This window comes from Myxine glutinosa, chromosome 3 (assembly GCF_964187855.1).
Source record: "Myxine glutinosa chromosome 3, kmMyxGlut1.1, whole genome shotgun sequence".
Lineage (NCBI taxonomy): Eukaryota > Metazoa > Chordata > Myxini > Myxiniformes > Myxinidae > Myxine > Myxine glutinosa.
The window spans coordinates 220,320,735-220,348,158 of record NC_136263.1 but is presented as its reverse complement, the minus strand read 5'-3'; the positions used below and the strand labels follow the sequence as shown (position 1 = coordinate 220,348,158).

Below are 27,424 nucleotides of genomic sequence, written 5' to 3'. Positions count from 1 at the left end.
TAACACCAGGTTTATGTTACCCAATAACCCATTCACAAGATGTTAAAATTTCCATGAAACGTCATTATTTTAATTTTAAAAGAAAATCGCACGAAGGCGAAAATCAAATATCCGGATGTTCGGGGGAAGGTTTTGTTATATGGGAACAAGAGGATGGTTGGGGATTCCTAACCAGGTACAGAAAGGTGAGTTGTGTTTCGTAAAGAAGGTGAAATAAATAATGTATTTAATATTTCAAATGTTATCAAAGAGATTAATGTGTTTGTGTTTCTGTCCGTTTGTCTAAAAGTCTGTGACCCCGCGTCGTGTCCACAGATGGACGGACCCCGAGTCTGGACCCAAACACTGCACATCCTTGGGTCAAGATCTCCCAGGATCTCAGGACGGCGACTCGAACCAGGACCGACAATCATCCACCGAAACATCCTGATCGGTTTGATCGTCTTGCACAAGTTCTTTCCTCAGAGTTTCTACTCGGGTCGTCATTACTGGGAGGTCGATGTGAGGTCGAGTAGTTGGTGGAGAATCGGCATCTGTTTAAACTCTATGCGGAGGAAAGGGGGAGGGAATGAGTGCAGGTTGGGAAGGAATCCCGAGTCTTGGTGTTTAGAGAAAGATTAAAACAAATACTCAACATGGCACAACTGTCAACAAACCCTCCTGTCCGTGCCGGGGGATCCTGAACGGTTTGGGTTCTTGTTTGATTGTGAGGAGGGAGAGTTTACGTGTTTCGGGGACTCGTGGGTTCTGCACGTGTTCAGGGGGAACTTCCTGGACCCCGTTAAACCCGCGATTGGGGTTTTTGATGTTGGTGAGTCCGTGCGGTTTTGCTCGTTTTAATGATTTCGTTCATTCCGTTTTGTTCATTCATTCCATTGTGTTCGTTCTAGTTAGGTCCAAAACTTCAACTCCGTGACCATTTTCTGGCTAGTAAGGTTTGACGATTGATTTGACTTCTATTGACATTTTATAACAAAAATAGCCTCTATGTCCCTCCCAAAAATCCCGGCATTTTTCGCCAGAGGCCCGAATCCAAGATGACCGCCGGCACCATCTTGAAAAATTAAGTTTTGAACCAGAACACCTCGAATCACGTGCAAAGACACTTTTTTGGGTAATTTGACCACGAGGATTCCGAATCTGACATTAGTTTGACGTTATGACATTATTTTGACCCAGAAATCCAAGATGGCCACCATCCAGTAGAGCGAAAATGCAACTTTTGTACTTAAACATGTTAAAGAAACTACCTCCATAAGGATATCTTGCAGTAAAGTAATTGATGATTGCATGACAAGTAAACTCATTAGTATCATTGACAATGATGACTTTACCAACGACACGTTGACAGGAGGGGGTACTGCACACCGCTGTAACTGGATGTTTCTGCAGCGTCTAGAACGTCTTGTACCGGATTATGAGGCTAACATCCAGGATGAGCAAACACGCATCACAGCCGCAAAGACTGTCACAGGCACTAACTGAGAAGGCATCTGAGATGCAGGCAGTTAAGCCGTATAGGACGATAAAACGTGGGGAGCCTCCCATCAGGCCAAAGCCCACTATGTTCTCATCAAGTACAAAGCATCAGTGCAAGCGGAGCATTTTTCATGCCCTTGCTCGTGTGGACGTGGATGGTGACCGCCCTGAAGCAGCTGAGCAGGCTATCCCTTCATACAATGGGTTTTATGCTGGTTTAAATGCGGAGCAAGGGAAGAGCAAGGCTTATTTTCATATGTCCTATAATCAACCGCCCAACAAGTCAGTTGTGAATGACATCATGGACAAGCTTTCTATCATCATTGCCACCAAGCACATGCCTTTCGCCTTCTTAGTGGGAGATCATCCCGTGTACGTCCTCATTACCCTGCTCAAGGCCGAGAACCTAAAGAAATACCACGACATTGTGCCCTTTCTAGGTCCCTTCCATACACAGTGTGTGATGATGAGTGCTATATACAAGCGCTACAACGGGAGTGAGTTAGGAGATGTACTCGTGGCAGCAGGAGTTATTGCCGAGGGCTCCGTTGATCGTGCGCTGAAAGGCAAGCATTACAAAAGGGGGCTGCGTTGCTTGAGGCTTATGTATGAGGCGCTCATGAGTCAGCTGGTGCAGGAGAGGCTCGTGCCCTGCCTGGCTGATGAGACGAGGGAGAACCTCGAGTTTCTGAGAGATACTAGTCTTTCCCAAGAATCCCGTGCTGCTGCTCATGCAGCACTGGAGGAGGATGCTGACCTGGACAGCCTTATCACTAACTTATTCATCCATGTGGAGGCCAGTGACATGGCAGACTACTGGAGGGACTTCCTGTCCATGACAGATGCACGAATGCAGAATGTCCACGCAGTCCATATCTGTAACTGGGACGAGTACGTCAGCTCTCTGCGCGCCATGCTGCCATGGATGGTAGCGTACGACAATAGGTACGGGAGGTGGCTATCTGACTTCTGGGCAATGCTGACAAATCTCCCTGCTGATCAGGTCACCTTCCTTCGTACTGACTTCGCTCAGTCCATCACAGGCAACCCCTACTCCAACATGGCCTGGGACATGTGGATCGAATGCACCATGAACAAGGGCAGCAAAATTAAGTCTGGCTGGCTCTCCATCCTCAAGAATGAGAAGCAGCTGCTGGTGCACTCCAGAAATGTGAACAATGTAGCCCAGATCCGGGTGGCTCATAATGCCCTGGCCAACCGAAAAAAAGCCAAGAGGAAGCACATTGAATGTGGCCCAAAACGAATGCGAGAAGATGAGCAGTGCGTGCAGGACCTGGTAGCCTGCATACATGAGTTTGACTCCTTTCCATTCAACCCATCCTCACCCACACTCCGCACCCTACAGTCAGCCATGCCTGCCTCTAATGAGCTCGTTGTGGACTTAAATTCTGCCCATGCTGCAGGGGAGGAAAAGTTGACCAGCTTCTTGCAGGAGCGGGGATTCAGTAAGAATACCTCCCTTCATGCACCTGTCCCTCTGAGTAAACGCTTGACATTTGCCAAGATGCCAGACACGGAGAAGCCCAGGGAGGAACTCAAAAACGAGAGCTGCTGAAATGGAGCAGAATGCTCTCAAGGCAGTGATCAACCTGGTTGAGGTCAGTCATCTTGTGGACCTCACTGAGTTGCTGGAACATCGTGTTGAGGAGTGTGTGGCTTTATTCAACTCCAACGGAACATACAGGAAGACACAGAAGAGTAAGCTCATCCAGAAACTCTCTCTGCAATCTGTAGATCTGCAGGAACCCTACACCACTCTCATCGACATGGGCATGATTTTGAGGATGGCAACTCCATCAGCAGAGGATCGACAGATGCAACATGGCACCCCATACAAGTGGTCAGACTATATCCACAAGGTGTCTTCCATCATCCTTGCCCGCCATGGTGATGCTGAACGTATCTTCTGTGTGAATGACCCATATGACACACCATACTCTACTAAAGATGACAAGCGAGACCTGCGGGTACAGGGTAAGGCACATATACCCAACACCTACATGAAATTGAATGACCCCTTCCCTTCTGCCCAAGCATTCAAAACACTTCTATGTAGCGTCAGCAACAAGGGGCGGATGCAAAAGCTGATATGCACCTACCTGACAGACCTTGCAGAGAGTGTTGATGCAGAGATTGTCTACTCTGTTGGCTCCCACTGCACCAATTTGTCAACCCAGCAACCAATGGAGAACTACAGCTTTGACCAGTCTGAGGCTGATACTGTCCTCTTTTCTGCTTACGCAGTTCTGCGTGAATCAGGCTACAGTGGCCCTGTTGTCATTGATACCGCTGATACCGATGCCTATGTCGCGGCAGCAGTCATCTCGCAGCAGCTGCCCGGAAAGCTCTATCAAGAGGAAGAAGGAGACTATCTTATGTCATGGCCTGGTTAATGACGAGATGGCAGACTGTATTGTGCAGCTGCACTGTAGGACAGGCTGTGATGCCAACTCAGGCTTCTATGGCAAGGGTAAGAAGTTGGTGTATGACCGGGTGGCGAAGAGCCCTGTGGCTCGACGGCAGCTCTCGGTGTGTGGAGATAGCCTTGACCTTGAGGAGGAGGTGCTAGAGGAGCTCTTCCAGTTCACACGACATGTCATCTATGGCGACGAAAAGAGTAGCACCATGGCTGAGGCCCGTGCAGCAAAGTGGAAGACGCTGAAAAACAAATCATTTATCCGTCTCCCTCCAGATGCAGACAGCCTACGCCAACACTGCCTCCGAGCAAACTACTTGGCATATCTTGTGCGTCATCCCTCCAAGAAACACCACCCCTCGCCACTCGGACATGGCTGGGAGCTGGTGGGTGGTCGCTGTCGCCCTGTCCGCCACACGCAACCTGCTCTTCCGACACATCTACCTGCACCAGGGCCAGCTGAAGAGAGTGAGGAAGATGAGAGCCAGGAGGGGAATGAGGAGCGAGATGATGTACAAAGGTGGGTAGATTCATCGGAATCTGATGATTCAGATTCTAGTGAAGCAGAATGCTCTGATTCGGACTAATCATATAATTATCATATTGATTAATTACTTCATTTGAAAACTGTTCAAGTCACAGCTATTAAAAATAGCTTATTTTGAAGTGTAATGAGTTTACTTGTCATGCAATCATCAATTACTTTACTGCAAGATATCCTTATGGAGGTAGTTTCTTTAACATGTTTAAGGACAAAAGTTGCATTTTTGCTCTACTGGATGGTGGCCATCTTGGATTTCTGGGTCAAAATAATGTCATAACGTCAAACTAATGTCAGATTCGGAATCCTCGTGGTCAAATTACCCAAAAAAGTGTCTTTGCATGTGATTCTAGGTGTTCTGGTTCAAAACTTAATTTTTCAAGATAGTGCCGGCGGTCATCTTGGATTCGGGCCTCTGGCGAAAAATGCCGGGATTTTTGGGAGGGACATAGAGGCTATTTTTGTTATAAAATGTCAATAGAAGTCAAATCAATCGTCAAACCTTACTGGCCAGAAAATGGTCACGGAATTGAAGTTTTGGACCTAACTAATATGGTATTGTTCTTCACCTGCATTGCCACACCTCCTGCTATTTTCTCTTTCCTATCACACCTCCACATCTGTGGCCTTCTCGTCCTTTTCTCGAGCTAAACCAAGTCTCACTGACCGACTTTCGTTTGTTCTCTTTGCACATACTCTCGCTTCAAGCTCCTCCATATTATTGTACTAACAAAGGTACCTGTCTTAGCTGGGCAAGGAAAGGGAAGGGAGGGGGGTGGGGAGAGGGAGAGGGAAGGGAGGGGGAAGACAGGCAGGGGGGGGGGAGAGTGGGGGAAGTGGAGAGCAGAACGACGGGAAATGGGGAGCAGAAAGACTGAGGCAGGATCAAGAGGGAGCAGGTGGACAGGGGAGAGCAGGGGGACAGGGAGGAGAGAGCAGGAGGATGGTGAGAGGGGAGAACAAGAGGGAGGAGTGGTGGGGAGCGAGAGGGTGAGGATGAGGATGGGGGGGGGGCGGAGATAGAGCGAGAAGGGGAGAGCACAACCAGCACTCTTCCTAGAGCTGGCCCCTAGAGCTGGCCGCACAGCGAAACTAAGCAATCTGGGGAGAAGGGCCTTGGTAAGAGACGTGACCAAGAACCCGATGGTCACTGGCTGAGCTCCAGAGATCCTGTGTGGAGATCGGAGAAACTTCCAGAAGGACAACCATCACTGCAACACTCCACCGATCTGGGCTTTATGGCAGAGTGGCCAGATGGAAGCCTCTCCTCAGTGAAACTCACATGAAAGCCCGCTTGGAGTTTGCAAAAAAGCACCTAAAGGAAACAAGATTCTGTGGTCTGATGAAACCAAAATCGAACTGTTTGGCCTCAATTCTAAGCATCAAGGCTGGAGGAAACCAGGCACCACTCATCACCTGCCCAATACCATCCCAACGACGAAGCATGGTGGTGGCAGCATCATGTTGTGGGGGTGTTTTTCAGCAGCAGGGACTGGGGGACTGGTCAGGGTCGAGGGAACGATGAACAGAGCAAGGTACAGAGATATCCTCAATGAAAACCTGAAACAGAGCGCTCAGGACCTCAAACAGGGTCGAAGGTTCACCTTCCAACAGCACAATGACCCTAAGCACACAGCCAAGACAATGCAGGAGTGGCTTAGGGACAACTCTGTGAAGGTCCTTGAGTGGCCCAGCCAGCGCCCTGACTTGAACCCAATCGAACATCTCTGGAGAGACCTGAAAATGGCTGTCCACTGACAGTCCCCATCCAACCTGATGGAGCTTGAGAGGACCTGCAGAGAAGAATCGCAGAAAATCCCCAAATCCAGGTGTGCAAAGCTTGTCGCGTCATACCCAAGAAGACTCGAGGCTGTAATCGCTGCCAAAGGTGCTTCAACTATGTACTGAGTTAAGGGTCTGAATACTTATGTCAATGTGATATTTCAGTTTTTTATTTTTAATAAATTTGCAAAACTTTCTAAAATCCTGTTTTCTCTTCGTCATTATGTTATGGGGTATCGAGTGCAGATTGATGAGGGAAAAAATGAATTTAAACGATTTCAGCAAGAGCCTGCAACATAACAAAATGCAAACAAAGTGAAGGGGTCTGAATACTTTCTGAATGCACTGCACATGAGAAATAGTACACAGAGTTAGAGTACAGCCTCAGTTATGTGCAGTTTTTAAGCCTCCCCTTAGACAACCAGGGAAAGCTGGGAATCAGCTGCCTAATTTTATCTTTGTCTCATGGTAGTGAGGAGCTTAACTTAGATATTTATAAGGATTGTGCATTTTGTGATAAAAGCAACACACTTGCCACACATAAAGACACTTATAATATGAACAGATTTGGATATTGGGCCACCTCACATTTTGCCCATGGTGGCTATAGCAGCCATTTTCCAAAATGGCCACCAGCGGTCACTTTTATTTTCTATATATGATGTACTGGGGAAGACAGTGGGTCGACCGTGGATGCTAATGTGCTTTTAAAAGTCCAAGACTGTTTCGGGAGTGCCTATTATTTCATTTGGTACCACAATAGATAACTGTAATTGAATTAGTTAGTATAAATAGGTTTGTGACACAGCATCTGGTGAGATTCCAAATGGATATTAATTGTGAAAATCATGCACATTGATGAAAAAAAGGGGATTTTCATTTTCTTGGTACACTTTTCCTGAAAAGCAAGTACCAATGCAATAATAACATAAATGAACAAATAAATAAATCCATGCGGTTCCCATTATATTAAAAGTCATTCTTTCCCGATTGCACTTTTGGTGTCTCGCCATTTCGTTACGTTGTTATTTTTTTGCGCACTATCCGCTAAACATCGGTTTCGTATTTGCGAATGAAAGTCACCGTAACCAAGAGCCCCGGATGAGGCCTTTGCCTGTCAATAACAAAAATTACCACAGTCCGCGCCATTTTTTCCAACGAGGTCTGAAGCAATTTCGTGTCTTTTTGTTACGGTTAAATTTGTTACGGAGTGATCACTCCTTTCATGTATTATCTGAGTTAAGATTAGAGAAAAAAAAAAAAAAATGAAAAGCGTGAGTTCGGAAAATGGCGAATTTCTGGGTATGTAAAACTATGTACTGTGAATTTTTATATTTTTTACGAATGATCGGCAACTTTTATATCCTGGTGTAGTGGAAGCATGCACTGTGCCTATTTATTTCAGAATAGCAAATCAAAATTATCCACTGTTCACTACAATAAAGGAGAGGTTATAAGTATCAGTATGGTGTTTGTGTTAGTACTGTTACATGTGAAACATGGCCAGCCAAAGCAAAACAAATGGCACCGAGACATTAATATCGGAAAAGGTTTACTCCCGCGAGTTCTAGTATTGGACACTGTACATATTGTAATATATAAAAATGGTTGTTGAATCATCATTAAGCAGTTTTGAAATTTTGCCCCTCATGTCACACTTTGAGCCCCAACTTCATTGACTGACCCATATACAATGTCAAAATTCCATTTGTTGCTTTTGTTGCTTGCAGGGTCATCGTTGGAATTTATTGATGGTGGTGGTTGCTGAAGAAAAAAAGACCCTTGTAGAGGAAATTTAGTAGTGTCCAGTAAAAGTCATGTCGAAGAGCTTCAAATTAGTTGACCTTGAGCGTCCATCAACACCATCCCCACATCCGCCTCAGACTAACTGGAAGTTATGTATCATTTGCCAAGAGGAAAAGGGAGAAGCACTAACATGTCCTTCACAGTCCAAGCGACAGGACGTTGGGAGTGGATACAGAACACGAGCACAGAATTTGATGAAATTTCAGGAGCTTGAACTTTTAGGAACACTTAAGCTGGAAAGACTCGATGAAGGTCATGGCATTGAAGCAGCCATGGTTACAAATACTGCGCAGTACCACCAGACGTGCAGGCTCAAGTACAACAATACAAAATTGCAAAGAGCGGAAAAGAGAACACTCCAAACAGAAGGCGATAGCCAAGACATACCAGCAATGTCCAAATGCACCAGATCACATTCACGATCATCGACAACAGAAAGTAAGGCACAGGAATCGTGTTTCTTCTGTGGACAACCTGCAGGAGCTGATGGCCTTCATGAAGCTACTATGTTGCCAATGGACAGACGGGTGCTGACCTGCACAACCTTTCTTGAAAACACAGAACTGCTGGCCCAACTTAGTGTTGGTGACATGGTAGCCTTGGAAGCTAAGTACCATACCAAGTGCTCAGTGGGGCTCAACAATCGCGTCAGGAAGGCCAAGTCAGAAGGACATGGACACTGACCATGAGCGTAGAGTATCAGCAATCGTATTCGCTGAACTGGTTCTCTACATTGAAGAGACCAGGTGTGATGACAGCACCGGTGTTCAAATTGGCCGATCTCGCTCAGCTGTACCAGTGCAGAATGGAGCAGCTACAAGTAAAGGTCAACACAAAGGTGCACTCCACCCGACTTAAGCAGAGACTCCTAGCTCAGTTTCCCGACATGCGGACACACAAGGGAAGAGATATTCTCATGGTATTTGAAGAAGATGTTGGTGCTGCCCTCGTCGAAGCCTGTGAATTGGACAGTGACAATGATGGTCTATCTCGCTCGTGCTGCACAGATCGTACGGTGCCGTATGTTTGGAGAAGCCAAGCCCTTCAATGGATTCCCTAATAGACCTGAAGGTGTTCAGTAAGTCGGCTCCCAGAAGTGTCAGCAAGGGGAAACAGCAGGTAGTCTCACTCAAGAATGACTTACAACTTTTCTCTCGGCTGTACATAAGCTGTCAGACGAGAGACGGAAACCTTTGAATTCTTTCGACATGAGAATCAGGCATGTCCTCCGTCACTCTCTGATGGAGGAAGTCTCCACCTTGGTACGAAAAGTGATCTACTCACATGCTTGGAAGCCATCTGATGTCCAGTCTGACCGTCCTGCTGCCACGAGCGTAGTTCTTGATGGAGCTGTCATCGTTCAGATGCTGAAGCCAGCTGCAGCCAAGAACTTCGATGAATATGCTCAACAGATATTCATTCCATATATGTCTACAAAGCTTCAAACTGCATCTCGCCTGGACTTGGTGTGGGACAGCTACCATGCAAATTCTCTGAAAGCAAGTGCAAGAGCAAAGCGTGGGACAGGAGTGCAAAGACGTGTGATGGCTGGAACAACCATACCGAGAAACTGGCAGAACTTTCTCAGAGTAGATAGCAACAAGGTAGATCTGCTCAATTTTCTCTCTGAAGTTCTGTATAAGTGGTTTGATAACGACAACAAACAACTGGTCATTGCTAATAGGGAAGCCATTCTCAGCAAGCCAGCGCTATCAGATGTAGCATCACTCACCCCATGCAACCACGAAGAAGCAGATAGTCGCATGATGTTGCATGCAGCCCATGCAGTCAGGCACGGCCACCATAAAATAGTGATTCTGACAGTAGACACTGACGTTGTGGTGTTGGCCGTCTCAGTAGCCCAGGGGTTTGCATCAGAAGATTAACTGTGGTTAGCATTCGGAACTGCCAAGTCTTTTCGGTACCTGGCAGCCCACGAAATAGCAGCTGCACTAGGACCAGAGAAATCACAGGCATTGCCAATGTTCCATGCCCTGACTGGATGCGATACAGTGTCGTTTCGCAGGGCATGGTAAGAAAAGTGCCTGGGCAATCTGGAGCGTGTTACCAGAACTCACAGCTGCACTACTAAAGCTATCTTCTGCACCAAGTGATATACCAGAAGATGTCATGTGCACCATCGAAAGGTTTGTTATCCTGCTCTACGACAGAACCAGTACATGCATGGCCATTGACAAGGCAAGAAAGAAACTCTTTGCAAAGAAGAACAAAGTTCATCTGATTCCACCAACCAAGGCAGCGCTGGAGGAGCATGCCAAGAGAGCTGCCTACCAGGGAGGTCATGTATGGGGCCAGACACGGGTATCAGCACCAGACCTACCTCCACTGACCAGCTGGGGCTGGGTCAAGACTGAGGGTGGGATGTACGAGCCATATTGGACAAAACTACCTGAGGCGGCCAACACCTGTTATGAGCTAATCTCATGCAAGTGCAAGAAAGGTTGTGTGAGCCGATGCAAATGCAAAAAGGCTGCACTTGAATGCACTGCTCTGTGTTTGTGTGAAGGGGAGTGCTCACAAAATTGAGTTCCTGGGAATTGCGACAGCAACTTTGGCGGTATATCTGTAGAAGAAACAGACTTTGACAGAAACGTTTCATCTGATAAATGTTACAAATATCCATCAGTTTGTTCCTCAACATGCAATTGTTTTCGTTACTAGTATGTCATGGCTATGTTTATGTTTATGTATGATCCTTTCAATTTTAACAATTTTGAATAAATTGTAATTCTAATGACTGATATTTCATTTATAACAATGACAATGTTGAACTATACAACAATATTGCTTGTAACCTCAGAAATCATAAAATATATGCATAATAATGAGACATCTTCTTCATTGTTTGTTGTTATTTTATCCAATAACTATTATAACAATCATGTAAGTGCCCCTAATTACTTGACAATCACTTTGCACAATAATGCAAAAGCTTAGAATGCCAAATATACTCAATTGTTGTCAGCTAGTTCCTCTGATATTGGTAGGTCTGCACACACAGAATTTCCGAATTTAGTTCCGATTAATTAGCATAAGCGCCATTTTGGAAATTGGCAACCATTGGTGCCCAGGCCCAAATTTGAGATGGCCCAATATCTGTATCTGTTTGTAATATGTCAGTCGACATGTGTACCAATTTTGGTGCTTTTATCACAATTTGCACAATGGTTTTGCAAAGCTGCCCCACTATAGTACCTATCTTAGAACAAAATTATTTCTGAGCATGTTATTTAAAGAGAAAAAGACTAACTCACTTGTTGTACTGTTGAGAGGTTTGTACAAATGTGCAAAAAATGGATTTTTCTTGGTGGCGCTGCAAGAAGCAAAACTGTTCCACTAGAGGAAATGATGAAAATCGGGGCGTGTCGACAAAAGTGTCATAGTGTCATAAAAGTGAAATATCATATTGGAACCTCAAAATCATATTTTCAAATACATCAATTATACCTAATTTATCATAACACATCACTTCAAGTTTTATGCAAAACGATAGAGTGCCAGATAATTAATGACCATGACATAATGTGCCTCAGGAAGCTCCTCCAGGTGTATTGTGAATGAGCAAGCACATGTGAAGGAATAGATGCTTCCACAGTTACACGTGAGAACATTCATACCTTGTCTGTGTTGTACAGTCGGACCCCAATATTCACGGGTCCCACAAATTCGCGCATCCCACATATTCGCGGTTGATAAAATGCAACCTGTTAATCAAATGCAATCTCTATTCACGGCCATGTCAGTGAATTGGTCGTCTTTTGGGGGTGCAAAATGTTTTTTTTGTTTGTTTTTTGTTTTTCCCCCACAAGCCACAGTTTGACACATTTATAAAAACCATCTTTTACCAGCCAAGCAGAAAAGCAGCTGTACATGCGTGAAAAAACTATAAACCTGCCAGCATGACCTGCTTCTGCATTCGCTGCCGTATGCTTCGCATTTTCATGGCTTTCGCGGCCGCAAATTTTAGCCACATTATAATTGAGAGCTTCATGGGATGTCCCACCAGCTGTGTAAACAAGTGAATCCCACGAATTATAGAATGAAAATGCTTCATTAAATCTATTACAGTTTGCAATTTAAGGTAAAGCATGATCAGAGATGATACACAATGAAAACGCTTCGGGGGTGTTCCACGAGCTGTGTAAACAAGTCAACCCCATGAGTTGATAGAATGAAAATGCATCATTAAATATATTATTGAAATTAGCAGATAGGCTCAATACGGCATCATCCGATAACACCCCCAACAAACAATGGGCAGAGTGCCTCCAATAATGGCACTGAAACAATGGGCATCCGATAACACCCCCAACAAACACCGGTCACCTGTCGCATGTCCGGGATGTCCACATAGAAAGGATGGAGAAGGCTCTCACAGCATGTGGATCAAGGATAACACGCAGAAGAATATGCCTTTGAGTGGACCTCTCATTCACGAAAAGGTCACACCGATTTACGATAATCTTTTGGCACGGGTGGTGCCAGTAAGAGTGATGCGCCGAGCGTTGATGGTACAAGCAGCGCGAGTTCATTCACAGGAAGAAGGGGATGGTTCCATAGTTTCAAGAGGTGGTACCGTCTGAAAAATGTGAAGCTCACAGGGGAGCGTGCCGATGCAGAACACGAGGCAGAAAAAGAAAAAAAATTTACCTGCTCAACTCTCGAGGCCGATTGACGTGAATGCAGGGAATTTCACTTACCTGGCCGATGTATTGTTTGTGGTAAAAAAAGAAGAAAAAAAAAAGAAAAGAAAAAGGTTGACGCAATTGTTTGCGTTTTGTGGCCATTATGTGTAGGTGCAAGTGTAGTTGAACGTGCAAGTGTGTATGTACGTATGTCGGCATTGGCGGTTATCGTTGGTTTTTATTTAATTGCTATGTGCACCTGTCATATGAATCGGAGGCGTAATGCTTATTGTTGAAACTTGTGTGTTGGGGTTAGGGGAACTACTAAGTGCCCTGTGGCCGGGTATGCGAGCGTCAGACAGGGTAGACAAACATCTGAAAGTGCCGCATGCCTCACAGCGAGTTGTTCTTGATGATTATGTACGTGCGTGTCAAATTGATGGCATGCATTCAGTGTATGCTTGCATGTACGGATGGACGGACGGACGAACAGGATGGATCGATGGATGCATGCCTGGATGTTTGGAATAATTCGGTTGTATTCAATTGGAAGTGTTCTCCATATTCATTGACGATTCCATTTGTTATTCGGTGAAGGACGAGCGGTACAATGTGCTTATGGCTCGGGTGAAGGGGTGCATGGCGGAAGCCGGGAAAAGTGCACGTGCACACGTTTCGCGGCAGGAGGCACGTGGCGTTGCTCGGCCGGCCAGGGCGAAAGGGAACACCAAGGCCATCGCTCGGGGTTCAAGTGCGCCTTCGCCAGGACGGAATTCATCCGAGGACAGTTCAGAAGTGGAGGCCATTTTGTCGTGCCGAAGCACGCGATGGCCGTATTAGCTTCGGGCAAGGAAAACGGCAATGACGGTGGCAAGGCGTTGTACTTTCATTGCCAAGAGGCTGAAAGTCGTGCATGGACGGGATGGGAAGTGATTGAAAGGATTCGTTTGGGTTTCCTGTTCTTGCATTGCAATGCACAGCGTGCATCCACATGTGTTTTTATGCTGAAGGCTCATCAATGCATCGTTGTTTTCCTCCTTGAAGGAGGTGAAACCGAACAAGTGCCTGGCACATCAAGGCAGGCACCTCGTCATCGGCCACGAGACCGAGGCATCCACATCAGAGGAGGGGGAGAAGCAGTAGGACGACCTGCAGCCGGATGACCTGCGGAGCGACGACGACGACGACCAGCAGGGCGACCAGGATGATGAGTACAATCAGGGGAAGAACGAGAGCGACGCGGACAAGGCCGACCAGGAGCAGGAGCAGGAGCATGGGCATAAGGAGGAGGGCATTGATGAGGACAAGGGGCACGACGATCAGCAGGAGGACGAGGACGACGAGGCCAGGGTTGCTGGTGCAGGGGCTTGTGCTGCCATTAGGAGCAGTCAACATCATAAGTGTCTCATGGAATAAATAAGTGCATTTGCTGAGCTTGGTGCTTGACGGTGAGTTGTTTGCCAATGGGCATTACATGTTTCGTCGTATATGGCCGTTGTAGTTTTGTTAGCGCTACGAGATGTCGTCGACATACAGGCATTGGGTGCGAGTGCTTTTATGTAAAGGCATGAGGTAGTTATTTCAGCACGATAAAGCGTGTAAGGCATCGAGTGCTTTGTAGGTGTGACCACTAATACACAGCACATCATGTGCTTGAGGAAGCGAGAGGATGCACTCTGTCATGTTTGCCATGACTTGGTTGCATGTCAATCATTTTTAAAGAGAAGTTCCTGCTTACACGTGCATGGAGGAGGAGGTGAAATAAAAGGACATGAACATGGACAGCAACGTGCCGAGGACTTGGGGAAAAGTTGTTTAGTTACGTGAAACGTTGAAAGGTCGTAATTGCAGTGTACACGCGAGTTCATTTTCAGTTGATTTTTAGCGATGTCATTTTGAATGGAATGTTTTGTGTGCTTCTTTTTTTTGTGACCTTATAGCATATGCTTGAAGAAATGGGTGACGACATCACGATTGGTTGACATTCGAAGATGAATGAAGTTGACATTTGCCCTTGGGCAAACATTTATTTTCTTCAGAAGGAGCAGGAATTGTTTGACCGCCCAGACGAAGGAAACCTTTGCGGAATGGGCAATTGTCGGCCGTGTATGGTTTTGTAAGCAAAAGAGTTTTCATCCATGTAAACGTCATAGTTTACATTTCCAAGAAGTCTTTGTTCATCTCGGACATGGACATGGCGTTTTCTTAATGGTTGTTTGACTTCGCATTGGGACGCATTGTTAATGCTTTGTCCACCGCATGCTCATTCTAAGGTTCAACGAAGGAGAAAGTTGGATTACACCAAGGAAATTGTGGACCATCTGGAACGCATGTTCGCCAATGAGATTGCGTCAAACCGGGTTACAAAAGCCAGGGTAAGCAGAGAGTCACCATGGACATAAGGCTGATTTGTCATTGCCATGGTGTAAGGCAGGGGTCAGGAACCTTTTTGACTGGGAGAGCCATAAAAGCCAAATATTTCTAAATATATTTCATTGAGAGCCATATAGTATTTTTAACGTATAATAAATTAAATATGTCTTACTTTTAATGCGACTTCTGGTGCTGCATGGTTTTGCTGATGGCCTTGTAGTCTGGTTCATACGTGGTGAGGTTGAGCTTCATGCAGGCGTTGAGGCTTCCATCAGTTAAACGTGAGCGTAGGTTGGTCTTAATGTTCCTCATATGCGAGAATGACTGCTCACATGCATATGTAGAGCCAAACATGGTCAATACGGCAATACTCACACGCTGCATTGTGTGGTATGTCACAGGAAGCTCGTTCCAAGTTTTAAGAATCAGCTGGTCTTCAGGTTGAAGATTTTTCATTTCTGTCCACTTGTGTTCCCTCGCCAGCTCTGCTCGCTGTCGCGCAAGACTTTCCAACTCTCCATTAAGTGACTTGAACTTACTCATCCACATGTCTGATGCCTTCAGGTCAGCAACTTCCAACTCAAAGTCTCCGATAGAGACCCCGGGGATGCATGTCAAGTCGATTTTGTCCACTGCACACTCATGTGGATGAGTGATGAACTTGAAAAGACCAGTGCGCGCACGAAATTCTCCAAAACGTGCTTTGAATGACTGCAGGAGATTGGACGTAAAGCCAGCTAGCTGCTGGAGATCCAGATGTTGAGTGGAGTCACTTGCTAAGCATGCATCTCTAAATTGTTGGTCTTTCAAAGTGCAGAAGACGACCTGTTTCAATGTCCCTGAGAAAGACTTCCAGCTTGCTTTCAAATGCAAACACTGCTTGTTGAAGGGATGAGATTGTATTTCCAATACCTTGCATTTTCACATTGAGCTGGTTCAGATGGCCAGTTATGTCCACGAGATAGTGAAACTGCAGGAGCCAGTCAGTGTTGTCTAGCTCAGGATGCTTGACGCCTTTCATTTCAAGAAATGTCTGGATTTCACTCAGGCAAGCTGCAAAACGGCTGAGCACCTTCCCCCTTGACAACCAACGCACGTTGCTGTGTAAAAGCAGACCGGGATAATGATTCCCAACTTCTTCTAACAGAGCTTTAAACTGACGATCATTTAAAGCTCGGGCAACAATAAAGTTGACCACTCGAATGACCAGCGACATCACCTCACCAAACTCCTGGCCACACGTCTGAGCGCAAAGCGCCTCCTGGTGCAGGTGGCAATGAAAACTTAGGATGGCTCTCTTTTCATGTTCACGGAGAAGCGCGACAAATCCTTTGTTCTTCCCCAACATACAGGGTGCACCATCAGTACAGACAGAAATAAGTTTATCCATCGGTAGTTTTTTTTCTTTAGCAAACTCCATGAAAGACGTGAATAAATCCTCTCCTCTTGTTGTCCCTTTCATTGGCAAAACAGCCAAGCTTTCCTCACGCAGTGTGTCACCTGCAGCATACCTGGCAATTATACTGCACTGAGATAGATGGCTAACGTCTGTTGACTCATCTAACGCGAGAGAAAAGTATGTCCCGGCGTTTATGTCCTTAATTTGTGTTTCCTCGACTTGATTTGCCATCATGATGCTACGATCGTGCACAGTTCTTGCTGACAGGGGCATGTCTTTTATTCATTTGATTATCTTGTCTTTATTTGGGAAGTCATCAAACAGTTCATTGGCCACATCAAGCATGAATGTTTTGGCATACTCGCCATCTGTGAATGGCTTTCCATTCCTTACTATTGCCAAAGCACCCGCAAAGCTAGCGGAATTCCCATCACCTTGCTTGGTCCACACACGTAGTTGCTGCTGACTCGCCTGCACTCTCCGCTGTAGCTCCTCGCATGCCCTTTTCCTGCTGTCCCCCGCTGGATATTTCGATGCAAATGAAGCATGGTGCGTATCGAAGTGCCGCTTTATATTTGACCGTTTCATCGATGCAATTTTATCATTGCATATTAGACATACCGCAGATCCTGCTCTCTCACCAAATGCAAATTCCTCTGTCCACGCAGCCTGGAATGCACGGTAATCATCGTCTTTTTTTCTTTTCGCCATCTTTTCCATTACAAGGGTTGAAGCGGATAAACTAGTTGGCTATCTGATAAAATTGATTTCTTCACCTTTACAATGACGCGGACATGCTCGCGAGCCATTGGTTCCCGACCCGACCCACGGGTGACCGTGACCCGTGAAATTTATCTTCAAAACTAATTTCTGTTTACTTTAAAATGACAGTATTATTAAGAAATATCACAAGTATTTTAAAATCAGTTCCAAACTGATTTTCTTTTTATTTTATTTTATTTTTTTCAACTCAAAATTGTCTGGGAGCCATATGCCGTCACCGGAAGAGCCATATATGGCTCGCGAGCCATAGGTTCCCGACCGCTGGTGTAAGGTAATACTGGCATTTACTTCAATGTATGTTGTGTCCTTAGGTAGCCGAAGTATTACGTGCCGATGAGGGCTTGAGGGAGAAGTGCCGGTGTCAAGAGTTGACTGTGGACAACATTCGTTGTAAAGTTCATGCTTTGTCTCAAAGACGATGAAGCTTGGCCTTTGCTATTTTTGTTTTGCATTGTTATTGTTCATTTCTTTGGGGGTTTTAGGGTTTTTTGTTTATCACCTTTTAGTGTGGTTTTTTTGTTTGTTTGTTCTTTTTTATTTTTCCTGTCATGGCCTTTTTCCGTCCTCCAAAAATGGTGCGACTCCAAAGGTTGTTCCATAAAATGTTGCTTTGGGAAACAGAGGTTCCTTTGTCTACCAACATAGTTAGGGCTGTTTGGGTCATTGTCACCTTTGAAAAGGAACGAAAGGTACCGTTTTTGTTGTGTTTTTTTCACCTCAGAAATATATGACTGTGTAAACGTTGAAGGGAACTAGATTTTGATACACATGTATGTATTGGAGTTGGGGCAAGTTGACAGAGTTGTTCTAAATGGACGGAACAGAAGGCTTAGGTTTGGTGGACATTTCTTCATGCTAGGTCACGTGGAGTTGCTCTTATATTGTGATAGTTGTTACGCCATCGGCGGCACAATTTCAAATTCCTTCCCGAAGTACTACTGGGAGAGGGATGGCAAATCGACCCCATGCTAACTGCTCCACTCAGCTTTGAAAAAAAAAAAAAATTACGGTTTCAAATTTTACGTTTTCCTCTCCCTCGCAGATGCACACTGCATATTGCCCAGCTTCGCTCGAGCTTCATACCTCATTACACAACACCATGTTCACAACTGCGATGAGCAGCAGTTGTCGAGGATGGTCGTCCCACAGCACGGCGGTAGCAAATGAAGAGGACATGGACGAAGGTTTGCCTGCGGTCCCTTCAGAAAGACGAAAGGTGTGCGTGGTCGCACAAAAGGCAAAGCTTTAACAAGAACGGCTGCTGCAACCTGCGTTTCTCCAACCTGAGCGATCATCCACACCGTTACCTAGCAGACATCTTCACCACTTGTGTGGACAGTCAGCGATGGTTGATGCTCTTCTCTGTGCTTGCCTTTATACTCACCTGGTTAGTTTTTGCCGTTACCTTTTGGTTTCTGGCCTGGCTCAACGGGGACTTAGACAGATCAGAAGGAACTCCTTGCATGGAGAATGTATCTAGTTTCATGTCTGCTTTCTTGTGCTCTGTGGAAACGCAGACAACCATCGGCTTTGGCTTTCGCTATATCACTGAGTGCCCATCTGCCATCCTACTCGTGTACCAGTCTCTTGTAGGTTGCCTCGTCGATTGCTTCATCATAGGCGCCATCACAACAAAGATGGCGCGACCAAAGAAGCACGCAAAGACTACTGTTCAGCAAATTTGCCACGGTGGCGATGCGTGACGGCAACCTGTCATGTGGAGAGTCGGAAACCTGCGTCGGAGCCTTATCGTAGGGTCGCACGTTCGAGCTCAGCTAAACTGACCTCGTGTGACACCTGAAGGCAAGTACATCCCCTGTGAGCAGGTCAAGCTCAACATCGGTTTCGGTCGAGGTCTCGATCACATCTTCTTTGTGTTGCCCGTAACGGTGGCGCAGGAGATGGACGCGGATAGTCCGTTATACCACCTGGGGAGGCACAAACTGAGAACACAACTTTGAGATCGTAGTGATACTCGAAGGAATCGTGGAAGCGACAGCGATCACAGAGGTACGCAGCTCCTACCTCGCTTCAGAAATAATCTGGGGCCACTGTTTTGAGCCTGTAATTTCTGAAGATGAAAAGCAGTTCAACGTGGACTACAATCGTTTTCATTGTACGTATGAAGTTCCAACACCTTCTTGCAGCGCCCATGAGCTTGCACACGACAAATACGTCGCAACACCACCTTGCACCTTCTGCTTTGAGGGCGTGGTAACTTGGGCAGAGTGTAGCACATGGGTTGAGGACATAGTAGCAGAAGACAGTGACGGTGAATCTTATTGCAGTATCACGAGCAACCAGAGGTGCTTGTTGGTCAAATCAGAAGCAACTCTCTCCTTGGACGATCAGAACTCAAATGGAATCGAGTTATCTATCTAAACACTTCGTAGAGCAAGATAGTATTGAACAATGATGAACTTTTACCAGGTACCAATTTCCAGCATCCTTTCACAGCAAGACGTGCGTTGGGGCCTTCCTGAAAACTTTGACTGGTACCTTTTCTGTAATAGCTAGATATGTCAAAGGTGTGAAGAGTTTATGTCAAACTGGATTCATCGAGTTGAACATTGGCTACAAATTGATGCCGCAGAAGGTTGTTGTTTTTGGTCAAGGTCACGTGACCTTCCTTCAGGTCTTTTGCTATTTTCTTTCAAATTCATCCGTTTGACTTTCTGATGGCCGCATGTTTTGCGATGTGTGTGTTTAATTTGTACATATTTATGTGCTGTTGTTGTTCTGCTTGTTCATTTACTGAATGAACATGAACTTTTGAAGCTTACACAATTGTCTTGGAGTTTTTATTATTATACCTCATCTGGAACATAGTTCCGGGGAGCTTTTGCTGTGGTGCTGTAACAGTAGCCGAAAGCCCGGGAATGATTGAGACACTCGTTTAGTGAGCAGCCATGATGGAACTACTTTGTTATACATAAGTCACAGGAACGCATCATCAGTCCCTCATCAGCATATGTATGAGCTGCACTTCCATATCTCCCCTAACAAATAAGCCCGCAAGGCTTCAAACCCCCAATTACTCTCAAGCAGAACAAAGCAAAACAAAACGTTTAATAACGACTATTTCTAAAATATCAATAGAACACGTCAAAACAACAAAAACCAAACTAAACTTTAAAGCAAAACTGAGCGACAATCAGAGTGGACTACCAGACTTTAGTATCTGGTATAAACGATCCAGGGCATTATTCTGGCCCAGAACCTCTTTCTTGCTTCAATTAAAGATAGTCTTTCAACTGGCTTAACTTTTCTGACAGAGCAAGTTTTATACTCGACAGATTTCTCAGAGCCTTCAGTTCCAATATCAATTAGAGCTTCATCCTCTGGTTCTTCAGGAATGTCTTCCGAGCGTGGCAATGCCAAAGATGAAGGAGAATAAGAAGGTACGGAAGTATCAGGTTTGAGGTGGCGTCTGTTCCTTTTAAAAACTTTGTCCTTTGTCAATACCTCAGAGCCTTACAGGAGGATCGATTTGACAGTTGCAGGAACATCGTCTCGGGAGATTGACTTTTTGCCTTGATTGTCCATGCAATCTTGTGTTTAGACAATCTGGTGTTTGACCTCCTCAGACAATTCTCTGGTTTTCTTTTTTCTCCATGCTCATTGCGATACACTGACACAAAACAGCAGAATGACTCCTCCTCCATTCAAACTGGTTGAATGAGTGATTTTTATATTGCAGGCACCTACAACTCACCTCAGGTGAGTTCAATTCCAAATTAAAGGAGAATCACCTGCTTGAAATCGATTTCTAAAAATAAAATAAACATGATTGCAGCATATCTTGTATGATATTTCACACCAATGAGACAATAAATACAAAAAGTAATAACGCAAATCAGGTTGTTTTTTTGTTTTTTTCATCTCTTTCCTGTTGAAAGTTTTCCAGTTTTTTTTTATTAGGGCCGTGTCAACAAGCTGGGGATGGTCTGTCTTTTGCCAAAATCAAACCGAAGAAAACCCTTCAATATGTTGGTCACTTTCTCTTTCCAGCTTTCAGATATATCATGGATGGCTGAGAAGTTGAAATGGGAGTTTTCAGTGCAGTGCAGATAAATTTAAGAACAACCTCTGTCCCTTCATGAACCCAACATTTTTATGCATCAAGAAGGCAGTTATTTAATATTGTTTTTTCTTTGTCTTTCCAGGTCGTTTCTGAGATGGCTGGGACAAGGAGATGGCAGTTTTGCATTCTGTGCCAAAAACAGAGGAAGGGCTCATTTGTCCTCTTGCGAATCCAGTCGCCAGTCGTAGAGAGCACTGATCTGTATATACTACTGGATAGCGGGTCGGGCTCTTGAGTTGAAGTCAGCGCCTGGCCACTGGACGCCATGTTGCCACTCGCATAAATTTTTCGTCAACACGCTCCGCTAACGTATTATGAAATGCCGGCTTGTGCTGCTATTAATTGCACAAAGAGACAAATACGAGGATGTGGAAAGACATTTCATCTGTAAGTACTGAAAATTAACATTTATTTGAGAATGTTTTATTTTAAAAACGTTGAATTTGAATGTTAAATTATGATGTTTGCACAACCGCGATCTGGATTCAAGTTTCAACTACTGAACTTCAGAACTAGTTTGACTCAACCGCAGAGTGCGCAAAGTCACTGAGCCGGGACATATTTCATCAATATGCGGTCCCTCAGGGCTAAGTTTGACCCAAAGTCTTTATCTATATATAGTTATCGAGGACGAGTATAAATAGCATGGTCCCGTCTAATAATGTGTACCCTGGATGATTCAAAGTTGCAAAACTCAATGCAGTTAAACTTTGAAACCAATAACTGATTCTGTATAAGTACATGGTAATTGAGTTTTTTTTTTGTTTTTTTTTGTATACAAGATCGAGGCTCGTGAAAGAGCGAACATTAATCACACAGAAAGACAAACCGACACATAAAACATATAACATCGGGAGCGGTAGACAAGATGGGGAGAGAGGGGGAAGGACACAAACACAACATTTGAGAGCAGGGACCGAGAGACATGGAGACATCGAGAGATCTGAGAAAGGGCGAGGGCTTTGGGGGGGGGGGCATGGGAAGGGGCGGTGGGAGAGGTATAAAACATATGGACACTGCCAGGACTTCCAGGAAAGAAGTTGGAATTTCAAACAAGGTGGATCTGGGGTGAATTAGCGGGGGTAGAAAAGATCAAGGTTTTGGATGGGGGAAGATAAGAGATGGTGGTGAACAGCTGTTTTAAAGACCTGGAGGGAGGAGTGGGATTGAAGGGAGTGAGGGAGTTTGTTCCAGATGCGGGAGAAAAGAGGAATGAAAGAGTGAAGGTGAGCAGAGAGCCGAGATTTCGGCAGTTTAACCATCAGAGGGTTGCTGGCAGATCTTGTGCGACCTGTAGGAATATTTGGGGGACAGAGCACAGAGAGAGCTGGGGGTGCAAGGCCGGAGAGGAGTCGGTAGAAGACAGAAAGACCACCTACCTGCCTGTGGTGAGTGAGTGAAAGGCCCTCAGAGATAGCTTCATCGCGGGAGATTCCAATAATTCTGAAAGCTTTGGTTTCAACAGCGTGAAGCCGAGCTAGGTGTGAGGCAGGAGCACCGGCCCATAGGGGAGAACAGTATTCCATTGAGCTGCGGATGAAAGCCTTGTATGTGGTGAGGAGCTCAGGTGTGCCGAGGAAGGACTTCGCACGACGGAGGATGCCCAGTTGGCGACTGGCTTTGGAGGCCAGCTTGGAAATGTGGTTTTCCCAAGAAAGATCATGGCAGATAGTGAGACCCAAAATCTTGAGCGACAGAACTTCTTGGAGAGGATTGTTGAGAAAGTAGATGGGAGGGTTGTCCAGTCGATCTTTTCGGAGAGACATAGTAAGAGTGTGAGATTTGTCAGGATTGAAAGACATGTTCCACTTGTTTGACCAGTCTATGATTTTGTCCAGGTCTTCAGAGAGTGAGGAGGCAGCAGACTGCCGATCTGAGGGAAGAGGAATGGAGCGGCAGAGAGTGGAGTCATCAGCAAAGAGATAGAGAGGATTTTCGAGAGAGTCAGAGAGATCATTGATGAAGACCAGAAAAAGCACGGGGCCCAGAACACTGCCTTGGGGAACTCCAGCCTGAACAGGAAGAGGAGATGAGAGAAACCCATTCAGGGCCACACGTTGACGACGACTAGAGAGGAAGTCCGCCAGCCATGCGTGGAGATTTCCATGGATACCAAAGGAGGAGAGTTTGGTGAGCAGAGCGGGGTGCCAGACCGTGTCGAAGGCACGTGATATGTCGAGGGAGACAGCTCTAATTTCCTGTTTGGCATTGAGGACCTCCATCCATTGTTGAGACAGCAGAAGCAGCATGTCCAGAGTAGAGTGACCTGGTCTGAAACCAAATTGATGATCAGAGATCAAGCCATTGGAGAAGAGGAAAGATTTCATATCCAAAGCAATGATGGATTCCATGACTTTGCTGATAATTGGGAGAAGGCTGATTGGTCTGTAGTTGCTAGGATCTGTTTTTGCACCTTTTTTGTGTAAAGCGGTGATGTTGGCTGATTTCCAAGCAGATGGCAGTTGACCTTGAGCAAAAGAGAGGGTGAAGAGAACAGAGAGAGGGTGAGATAGAGCAGCAGAGCAGGATTTTAGGACCCGTGGGCTGATGCCGTCGGGTCCAGTTGCAGAATCAGAGTCGAGGGTTGACAGAAACTTTTCCACCTTGTCAGGAGGAAAGGACACGGAGTCCAGGAGCAGCAGGGTACGACTGGGTATGGTGGGTACAGAGAGGGATGGGTTTGGGACACAAGATTTAGAGGCAAACACAGAGTTGAGGCATTCAGCTTTTTCACGTGCGGAGTCAGCCGTTAAGCCGTTTGAGGTGAGGGAGGGGATGGAGGGTGAACAAACACCAGAAACAGATTTGACCAGACGCCACCAGGATTTGGAAGAGGGAGACAGATAAGAGAGTTCGGTCTTGAGAACGGAGAGATATTGTTTCCTGGCTCTCCTGAGGGTGGACACACACTTGTTTCGGGCTTTGTGAAAGGAAATGAGATTTCCTTCCGTTGGATTTGCTTTCCAGGAGATGAAGGCAAGTTGTTTCTGGGCAACAGCCTCACCACAAGATTCCGTGTACCATGGACGGGAGGAAGGGTATGACAACTGAAGACGAGATGGGATAAATCTGTGCATGAGAGAGAGCAATTTACTTTGGAAGAATTCCCAGGATGAGTTGATGTCAGAGGTGGTAGAGATGGGAGACCAGTCCAGATGATTGATGGCTGCTTGAAGACCGTGCCAGTTGGCCTGAGTGAAATGCCAGACTCGTCGACGCTGAGCAGGCTCCCTGAGGATGGTCAGAGAGATGTCCACTTTAACAAGGACATGATCAGATGATCCGATCGGAGCAGAAGAAGAGCAGCAGACATTTTCAGGGAAGTTAGTCATAACCAAGTCCAGAAGAGAAGATGTTCCGTTGACTGAGATCCGGGTCGGGAAATTGACAGATTGTGTCAGTCCCAGTGAGTCGCAGAAGTCCTTTGCTGAGGAGCCATGGCTGGTGAGAGGTACCCACACCCAGCCAACTGGCATGATGACAGTTGAAATCACCACATATGAGGAAGAGAGAGTTGGGATGAGTAGATAGAAGTTGGTCCATATCATCAGACAGCGAGATGTAGATGGAGTCATCACTGTTTGGTGGACGGTACAACACACATATGAACAAGAGGTGGGAGCGAAGGGGAAGCCGTAGCCAGAGGTATTCCTGGGGGTGAGGTGGAGAGAGTGCAGTGCAGGGCGAGTGAGGAAGAGAGTTTTTGATAAAGATAGCAACCCCGCCTCCAGGACGAGGCTCAGGTCTATCATACCGGAGGAGGGAGTAGCCCGGGAGAGATACTATGGAATCAGAGACATCATAAAGGAGGAAAGTTTCTGTTAAGCAGATCACGTCTGGTTTGACAGAAGCAACCTGTATGGAGAGATCAGTTAAGTTTGAACGAAGGCCCCGGATGTTTGAGGTCCATACCGTTAATGAAGAGGAAGGGGGAGCATCAGATACAGAACAGGGGGGAGGAGGGGTAGGGTAAGAGGTGGAAGAGGTAGGGAGAGCTGTTGAAGGTGTGTCAGAGATTTCAGAATAGCTCGGAGAAAGGGAAGGATGGGGCGGACAAAAGGTTTGATGGTGATTGGGTGAGCCACAATGAGGTGTTATTTGAGGAGGGGGAAGAGCGAGGCAGAAGGTTGGGGGAGATGGAGGTGAGAGTTTGAAGGGGGAAGAAGCGGGGAGGACGCTTTGAGGAGGGGGAGTGAGAGGGGGGGAATTGAGAAGCAATGAGGGTGGGGAGATTTGAAGGGGAGGGGTGAGGGGGGAGTTTGGGAGGGAAGGGACAAGGGGAGGGATTTGAAAGGGATGGGATATGGGGGAGATTTGGAGGGGAGGGGTGAGGCAGGAGTCTATTTGGCTATTTGGCAGGAGTGTTTATATGGCTAGTATGTTGAGCCTTACATATTGAATATGTTGTAAATTGTTGCTTCGAGTTGTACTTTCATGACTATCGGCTAATTTCTTGAAAATATTTTTTTCTGATTTCCATTCAGTCGTCCAGATGTTCTCCAGAAATGGGTTGTGAATGTGAAACGTGACAAATGGAAACCTTCAAAGAAGTCTGTCCTTTGCTCATACCACTTTGATGACTCATGTTTTGACAGGACAGGTCAGACCACAAGACTCAGAGAAAATTCCCTGCCAACCATATTTGATTTTCCGACCCACCTGCAGAAGGTACATAATACAAGAGTTTCATGTTGTGGTGGAGTAACTGAGATATAAATAGTGTCATGTTGTAGCTGTCACTGCCAGCAGTGATTTTCACACTTGTCTACTTACATGCCAATTGACGTGTCAAATATATAAATTTTGCAAACATATCAACATCAGCAACTTATCAATACTTTTCCACCATCTCTTTTCTCAAGAACATCCCAAATAAATAATCTTGTATAATTTCTTCGTTCATAATTCTGATCTATTATTCTGATGGATTTCCAGGATGAAAGGAAGCGAAAGACACCCAAACCACGGTCTTTCCCACAAGAAGCACTGGTCAATCTGCAAGAGCCACTGGACAACACACCCAGTACATCAATCATCACCAGCCCATCAAAGCTTGCAGCAACGACTGGTGCTGATCACACATATGCTGTAACTGCCAGTCCACGGAGTGTGAAACATAAACTGGACTCTGTGCATGACAATCTTTGTAGCGTCAAGAAAAAGCTCAAATTGACACAGCAGAAATCACGTCGCTGCCGGAGGAAAGTCAAATCTTTGACCACAGTTGTTCAAGCACTTTGTGATGAGCAGCTGCTCTCTGAGAATGGAGCTGACCAGTTGGCAAAGACCTTCTCTGTTCCTTCTGGAATAATGGAAAGAATGCTCCAAAACAAGAAAAGTGGCAAGGTGACAAGGAAGACGTATCCTCCTGCACTCAGAGCATTTGCTCTGACCCTTCAATTCTATTCAACCAAAGCCTACATGTATGTACGCAAACCTTTTGACATGGCATTGCCACACCCTGCAGTCATCAGGAAGTGGTACAGTTGTATCAGTGGTGAACCGGGATTCACACAAGAATCCTTTGTGGCCTTACAACTGAAAGTGAAGGAGGCTGAAGCTGAAAAGAGACGTGTTGTTTGTGCCCTCATGCTTGATGAAATGTCCATCAGAAAGCACGTCAGTTGGGATGGTGATAAGCTGCGTGGCTATGTTGACATTGGAACAGATGTATGCGATGATTCAACTCCTGTTGCAACTGATGCACTTGTTCTCATGGTTGTGTCATTAAACAGCAATTGGAAAGTTCCAGTTGGCTATTTTTTGATACATGGCATGTCAGGTGCTGAAAGGGCCAATTTGGTGATGCAGTGCATACAGAAGCTGTGTGACATTGACGTTGAAGTTGCCTCTCTTACATGTAATGGACCATCATGTCACATGACCATGTTGAAGCAGCTGGGGGCAAATATGGACATTGCTCGGTTGGATCCCTCATTCCCTCATCCCAGTAAACCGGAGTTGCGTGAGTGTCCTTCTTGACATATGTCATATGTTGAAACTGGTGAGAAACACACTTGCATCCAAGGGAATTTTGGTTGATGGATCGGGAGGGAAGATTTGTTGGTCTTACATTGAACGTCTACACGTGCTG

General features: G+C 45.7%; 1 pseudogene; it reads left to right on the top strand.

Moving 5' to 3' along the window:
* Positions 1-18,409: 18,409 nt before the first annotated feature.
* On the top strand, positions 18,410-19,628 carry LOC137416677 (ATP-sensitive inward rectifier potassium channel 12-like; annotated as a pseudogene).
* The last annotated feature ends 7,796 nt before the right edge of the window (positions 19,629-27,424 follow it).